The sequence below is a fragment of the Aquarana catesbeiana genome, linkage group LG01 (assembly GCF_042186555.1).
Source record: "Aquarana catesbeiana isolate 2022-GZ linkage group LG01, ASM4218655v1, whole genome shotgun sequence".
Lineage (NCBI taxonomy): Eukaryota > Metazoa > Chordata > Amphibia > Anura > Ranidae > Aquarana > Aquarana catesbeiana.
Window position 1 is genome coordinate 330,487,274 of NC_133324.1, and position 8,222 is coordinate 330,495,495.

Here is an 8,222-nt window from a genome sequence, read left to right on the forward strand (position 1 = left end):
CTGCCTGTGGTATTAATAGGATCAGAAGAACACCAGCAATTTTCTTCAGGTAGCTTTAGGTGCACACTGTGCAGAGGACACAGTGCACTAACTGTAAATACTGCAGCTGCCTACCTGTGGTATTAATAGGGTCAGAACAACAGCAATTGTCTTCAGGTAGCTTTAGGTGCACACTGTGCAGAGGACACAGTACACTAACTGTAAATACTGCAGCTGCCTGCCTGTGGTATTAATAGGATCAGAAGAACACCAGCAATTTTTATTCAGGTAGCTTTAGGTGCACACTGTGCAAAGGACACAGTACACTAACTGTAAATACTGTAAAAACACCTGCCTGCCAGTATACTAGGAAGAGAATAACAGGAACGGATCTAGCTAAACTGAATACAGTATATAACAACACCTAGGATGCATATACGTATATACACAATACACTGTAAGTGCAGCTAACTGACTCGCCTGCCTACTCTATCCAACTTAAATCAAATGACACTATCTCTCTGTCTATCTCTCTCTGCCGCTGCAACACACTACACAAAGCCGCCACGCAGGCGGCATTATATAGTGTGGGGCGTGTGCTAAACCCCCTGAGCCATAATTCACCAAATCCACCCTGGCTTTGGCCAATTACGGCTCTCTGTACGGACAGCACTGTGATTGGCCAAGCATGCGAGTGCATGCTTGGCCAATCATCAGCCAGCAATGCACTGCGATGCCGCAGTGAATTATGAGCCGTGACGCGCCACCCGAATTTGGCGCGAACAGCCCATAACGTTCGCAATTCGACGAACAATCGAACAGGCGATGTTCGAGTCGAACTCATCCCTAACTGTGAGATACTGAAGCAGAGCATGATCCCCTCCCTTCGGAGACTAGGCCGCAGGCAGTATTCCAACATGATAACGACCCCAAACACACCTCCAAGATGACCACTGCCTTGCTAAAGAAGCTAAGGGTAAAGGTGATGGACTGGCCAAGCACGTCTCCAGACCTAAACCCTATTGAGTATCTGTCGGGCATCCTCAAAACGGAAGGTGGAGGAGCGCAAGGTCTCTAACATCCACCAGCTCCGTGATGTCATCATGGAAGAGTGGAAGAGGACTCCAGTGGCAACCTGTGAAGCTCTGCTGAACTCCATGCCCAAGAGGGTTAAGGCAGTGCTGAAAAATAATGGTGGCCACACAAAATATTGACACTTTGGGCCCAATTTGGACATTTTCACTTAGGGGTGTACTCACTTTTGTTGCCAGTGGTTTAGACATTAATGGCTGTGTGTTGAGTTATTTTGAGGGGGCATTAAATTTACACTGTTATACCAGCTGTACACTCACTACTTTACATTGTAGCAAAGTGTAATTTCTTCAGTGTTGTCACATGAAAAGATAGAATAAAATATTTACAAAAAATGTGAGGGATGTACTCACTTTTGTGAGATACTGTAAGTACCTGTAATAAATAAATAAAAATAACAAATAAATTCGTGCCTGTGACAGGTCCCTCAGCTTTATTAGCCCCTGCTGCATCAGTAGATTTTGGCAGAGAGGGTTAGTAGAATTAAGATTTTTACCAAACCAGGAGACCGCAGCAAAAGGGACACATCACACAGATAGTACATAAAGTCCCTTGTGTTGATTTTTTTTTTTTACTTGGCTTAAACTTTAAACTAGTTAGTGAGCCTCTGTTGCTATCCATGAAACTCTTCTGCTTATAGGAAGTGTGTGAGTACATATTTTCTTAATTCATTGTGGACAGGACTAAAAAAAAGTTAATTTTAAAAATCATCCTGTGGAGATTCTTAGCTCCTTGAGTGGCCCCAATCCTTAGAACATCTTCACTTGACCCAGGATTCCCAGAACCTGCAGCACAAATATGTATATGAACAACCAAGTGTAAGTAAATATTTTCTTAATTCATAGGATCACCAGTCAACTAATATTTTTAGAAGGATAGGGCCAACAATGGCTGTCTGTATTATCCTCAGTAGAGGTTTGCTTTAATAACGTTTGAAGCAGATGTAAAGCTCTCCTGTCACCACCGAGATCTTTGCTCAGTCTTCTTCTAGGTTTACTTCTTTAGCCTTCTTGAATTGTCAGCCTGGTCTGATGCATAGCTCCAAACTGTCCCTGATTTCAAGGGACTGTCCCTTATTTGGAACAAAGTCCCTCTGTCCCTTTCTCCTCCTCATTTGTCCCTCATTTTGGTCTGATCTATATAACTGTTTATAAAATGCACTTTTCACCTTCAAAAAGTGTTTCCCAGTGCTAAACATTTCATCCAAATTCTAAATTGCTGCATTTGTAAATTTCGAAAGTCAGTATAAAGGAAAAGTAGTGGTTAAAAAAAGCACTTGTGGGTTGAACAAATTTTTTTTTTGTATAGTTCTCCTTCAAGGGGACATGGCAGGGGGTGTGTCCTATGCTACATACTTTTGCTAATAGGTGTCCCTCATTACCATCTCAAAAAGTTGGAAGGTATTTGTGATGTAATTGCTGCACAATTCATCCAACTGCACCTAAGGCATATACACTGAACTGGGTGTGTTTGAGTCTACAATATAAAGAAACTTGCTAACAGGCAGGTAAGAAACTTTCATTGCAAAATATAAATGTACAAAGTCTCTTCTACAATAAAAGTCTTCCTACTAGAAATGTTTTTCTTCACTAAAATCCTGTTTAATATAAGAAACAATCCCTGACTGGTTATAAACATATGGAATGGTTTAGTGTGGTTGGGTGGCACCAAAAACATACAGTGCTCTGAAATAGTATTTTTCTCCTGTCCTGATTTTTTGTTTTTGTTTGCATATTTGTCACACTTAAATGATTCAGATCATCAAACAAATTTTAATATTACACAAAGATAACCCCAATAAATCCAAAATGCGTTTTTTAAATGATGATTTCATTTATTAAGGGAAAAAAGCTGTCCAAACCTTCCTGGCCCTATGTGAAAAAGTAATTGCCCCCTAAACCTAAAATCTGGCTTTGGTGGCAACAACTGCAATCAAGTGTTTGTGATAACTGCCAATGAGTCTTTTCATATCGTTGTGGAATTTTAGCCCACTCTTCCTTGCAGAATTGTTTTTAATTTAGCCACATTGGAGGGTTTTTCAGCATGAATGGCCTGTTTAAGGTCATGTCACAGCATCTCAATCGGATTTAAGTTCGGACTTTAACTAGGCCACTCCAAAACCTTCATTTTGTTTTTTTTGAGCCATTCATTCGGGCAAGAAAATACACTGACTGGAAGTATCAATTAACTACCACGGTGCTCCACAGCGCCGTGGTAATTCATTGAGAACTACAAGCCAACAGCTGCAAAGTTTGTTGGGGCTTGCAGTTCATTCACACACACAGCTGTGTGAATGAATGACGCGGCTGTGTGGGTGGAGCCCCATGCGACCACACTGATGTCAAGAAGTGACAGCTAGTACGAGGAACTTCTCCCCGTACTGCTGTCACAGGGAGGGAGTAGACCAGGCAGTGGCTGCAGCATTGGAAACATGTTCCCAACCCTTTTGCTGCCAGGCCCTGTGCTCCATTTTGCACACTCAGGTGGCCAGACCATTTTTGCAATTTTTCCTTTGCTTTTTTATTTTTCCCTTATAGCTTTCAGAGTTTGTAAAAGACCCCCAAAACCAATTATTTTGCGAAAGCACATGATCAGTAGAATGAAAAAAAGGCGGTACTGATTTTTTAGACCCTGTGGTATTTGTGCAAATGTTTATCAAACCAATATATTTGCAAAAAATACACTAAAACCATTATTAGCAGATAAAAACACAACACATTTTACAAATCTCCTTCTAAATATAAAAGCTTAACCTGTATTGAGTTAATAAATAACAAATATTTGTAACTTTTAAATTGCGCCTTTTTGCGAAATGGTGAAAGTTGAACAGACGTAAAGTGTAAATATCCAAATTTCTCAAAAAATCTGAAGGTTATCATTTTTCCCTTACAGCTTTCAGAATTTGTGAAAGACCCCGAAAAGCATATATTTTCTGAAAGCATATGACCTCTAGAATAAAAAGAAGCTAATTTTACAAAATTCCTGCCAAATCCCTACTAAATATAAAAACTTAATCTGTATGGAGTTAATAAATAACAAAAAAATTTTAATTTTTACATTGCACCTTTTTTGTAAAATGGTGAAAAGGGAACGTACCCAAAAATTCTCTAAAAATCTGGAGGTTTTCATTTTTCACTTACAGCTTTCAGAGTTTTTAAAAGACCCCCCCCCTCCCCCCCCAAACCATATATTTTATGAAAGTATAGGACCAGTAGAATAAAAAGAAGGTGCTACTGATTTTTAAGGCCCCACTATATTTGCGCAAATGTTTACCAAAGCAATATTTTCGCTAAAAATACACTAAAATCATTAATAGTGGATTCATACAAAATTCATGCTAAATTCCTAGTAAATATAAAGGTTAAAACTGTATTGAGTTAATAAATAACAAATATTTGTACATTTTAAATTGCACCGTTTTGTGAAATGGTGAAAACTGAAGGTATGCAAAACTGTAAATAACAATTTACTTCAAAAATCCGGAGGTTACCATTTTTCACTTACAGCTTTCAGAATTTGAAAAGTGCTACTGTTTTTTTGGGCCCCGCAATAATTGCGCAATTGTTCATCATATCACTATTTTCACAAAAAATACACCATTAATATTGCACATAAACACAACGTAACTTACAAAATTCCTGCTAAATTAGTAATAAAGCATTGTTCACATGTGGCATACTAAAGTGTACGCCCATGGAGGGCCATGTTTACCCGCACGGGGATGCACAGAACGCCTGTACAGCCAGTCCCATTTATGCCAATTGGATGCAATGGCTGCACAGGCATAGTTGCTTTTCCCAATCTGACATCCGTGTGGGTTCATGACCCCGAACGCAGACAGTGTGAGCGCAGGGACATACATGCGGACCTGCATGGATGTAAAATTGGGAGCAACGGCTATGTTTGGGCAGTTGCTACTTCCCAAATGACACCAATGGGACTGCCTGCACAGAGCACCTGTGCATGGAACACCTGTGCATGCCTGTAAAGGTACGCTATGTATGCCCTGTGTGAACAAGGCATTAGGCCCCTTTCACACAAGCACACTGATCGGGTCTGCCTGTCCGTTTTTCAGACGGGCCCAATCGGACCACCCATTGTTCTCTATGGAGAAGCTGATGTAAATAGACATGTGCCCATTTACACCCGCCTGCATCCGATCCAGTCCAGTCCGCTTAAAACAGACGGACTTATGGACCTGGCAGCGAAAGGGTTAACTGAGGCAAGTGAGGCCTGCACTTCATTAGATGTTGATGTTGTTTTGGGTTCTTTTATGACAGCCTGGATGAGATTCCATTCTCCATCCATCTAGCAGATCGGATCAGATGGTATCAGATGGAAATGGACAGGCGGTTTGTTTCCATCCAACCGCCCCATAGAGAACAGAGGGCTGTTTCTGTGTCCGCTCTGCATTAGCGGACACGGACCTGTCATTCGCATGCTCAGCGGGGATCAGCAGACAGATCCCCTGCTGAGCAGGCGGATCTACTTGACAGAGTCCGCTCCATGTGAAAGGGGTTTAAATGGTCCATTAGGGGCGCAGCTCCCCTGCAGGGCGCCGGATTCATACGTTTCTATGAGTTTTTTTTCAAGCCACATGATTAGATCCTGAGGCTCTAATTGGCTTGAAAAAGAAAACCACCCACTTGTGACAATAGCAAATTAATATTCGCTATTGTCTTCCGGCTTCTCCCGAGAAAGCCATGGAGGGGTGAGTGCTGGAGGAGACTGTCACTGTGGAGGGGTGAGTGTGGGAGGGGAGTCATCACTGTGGAGAGGCTGGGTGCGGGTGGACCTGGGGGGGTTGCCTTCCCCCCAAAAATTCACTGGGTTTTACTAGGGTTTTTTTATTTTTTTTTTTACTTTTTACATTTTTTTACAGTTATATTTTTTAATTTTTTTTTTTCAGGGGGGTCTTTGGTGAGATATCAGAGGTCTAAACCCCCATATCTTTTTTTTTTTTTGAGACAGAGAAAGGGACTGAAGATAGTCCTTTTCTCTGTATCACTTCGCTTGAATAAATAAGGAATCTGTATAGAGATTCTTCACTCATTCATAATCTGACAGTCTGATACATAATAACAATTGCGGTTACTATTATCAGATGCCAGTGGACATTTCGGAGCGATCATAGTGATAGCTGCCTGCGCCCAGGGTGCTACACTGAAGGAAGTGGTAAACACATGTTTACCAAGCCCACCCTCAAGCCCAAACTTAACCCGCACCGCTCCCTCCCTCCCCTCGCTGTGCTCCGCAGCATGAGAGATTGCCGGAGCAGAAGCTGCAGGCTTCAGGAGGGGAAGGAGTGATGCCGCTGCCAACATAGATGGATTGGGGGGTGCGAGGGCCGGTATGGGGGGGTGATCTGAGTGATGGGGGGACACATCTAGACGCCCCCAAGCCCCATGCAGCACCTGAAGCTGGCGGGAGCCGCAGAGGAGGGATGCCGGCTTATGATGGTAGCTGCGGGGGATCGAATTTGTGGAGAGGGGGTCGGATCGGGTGAAGGGGGGGTACTCAGTGCTGGGGGGGAAGGAGATAGGTAAGTAGGGGGGGCAGTTTTAGGTGGAAAGGAGTGACGGGGGTGGAGAGGCTGGGACAGGGAAGCAGCGGCATGGAGGGGGGGCGGTCAAATTAGGGGTTAATAACTCTGATCAGCGGGTTGTAACTTGCTGATCAGAGTTATAGAATTGTTCAGCAGAGTCTGCTGAACAATTCTGCTATAAGTTTATGGTCATTGAAGTGACCATGAGCTTATAGGAGCTGGAAAAAAGAGGTCCGTATGTCTTACGGACTTAGCCACCGGTGTTGTAGGTCCGTACGCCGTATGGACCTGGCAGCGAAAAGGTTAACTGAGGCAAGTGAGGCCTGCACTTCATTAGATGTTGATGTTGTTTTGGGTTCTATTATGACAGCCTGGATGAGTTGTTGTTGTGCTCGTAATTTTGGTAGGCCGGCCATTCCTGGGAAGGTTCACCACTGTTCCAAGTTTTCTCCATTATCGATAATGGCTCTCACAGTGGTTTGCTGGAGTCCCAACGCCTTAGAAATGGCTTTGTAACCCTTTCCAGACTGATACATGTACATTTCCTTGCATCTCATCTGTTCTTGAATTTAGATTTCAGCATGATGTGCCAGGCAAGTTTGGACAGCTTTTTTCCCTTAAAAAATTGAATCATCTGCGAATCATCTGCAAACATACGCCTATGCACAAGGCATAGGTGTCCACAGGTGTGGGTGGGTATCAGTAGACACACCACTTGTCCCTATTACATATAGAGCTGCATATTTAGAACCAGATGGGGGGAAGGAAAATGACACACATTATCTAATTTTGTTTAAAAATAAGCGAAAGAAAAGAATTTAACATGAAGTATCAAATGCACATCAATAGAATCTGATCACCCCCTACCAATCTGAAAACGCCCATATGCAAATAAATACCAACAGACAATTGACCATGACAGTACATGTAAAACCATCAAACATATACAAATCTAACCATATAAAGGAATTTGAACAAAAAAGAAGAAAAGGTATTATATATGTATATGTAATAAAAGGACAAACTTCAAATGACACACAAAAAGGAAAAGGAAAGGAAAATAAGATCACAAATTGCATATAAAATCATGAATAATCTTCTGTATATAGAGAAAAATCATGAGTGCACATATCAGCATCATATACTAAATTTACCTAAAAGATTTTTTTAAATGCATATGTCTTATTTTTTTAAATAACCAATGGAAGGACTGATTTATAAATAACAAATTGTAAATATGACAAAGCCATGTCACGTATGGGACTGTGTATACCATACATGTGAACTCCCACCCTCCAGATCATTACACCAAAATGGTATATGGATATATAAATGATCTCCATCAAACAAAGTACAAATAAAGAGTACTTTTTCTTCTTTTTTGTTCAAATTTCTTTATATGGTTAGATTTATATATGTTTGATGGTTTTACATGTACTGTCATGGTCAATTGTCTGTTGGTATTTATTTGCATATGGGCGTTTTCAGATTGGTAGGGGGTGATCAGCTTCTATTGATGTGCATTTGATACTTCAAGTTAAATCTTTTTCTTTTGCTTATTGTTAAACAAAATGAGACAATGGGGTTTATTTACTAAACGCAAACT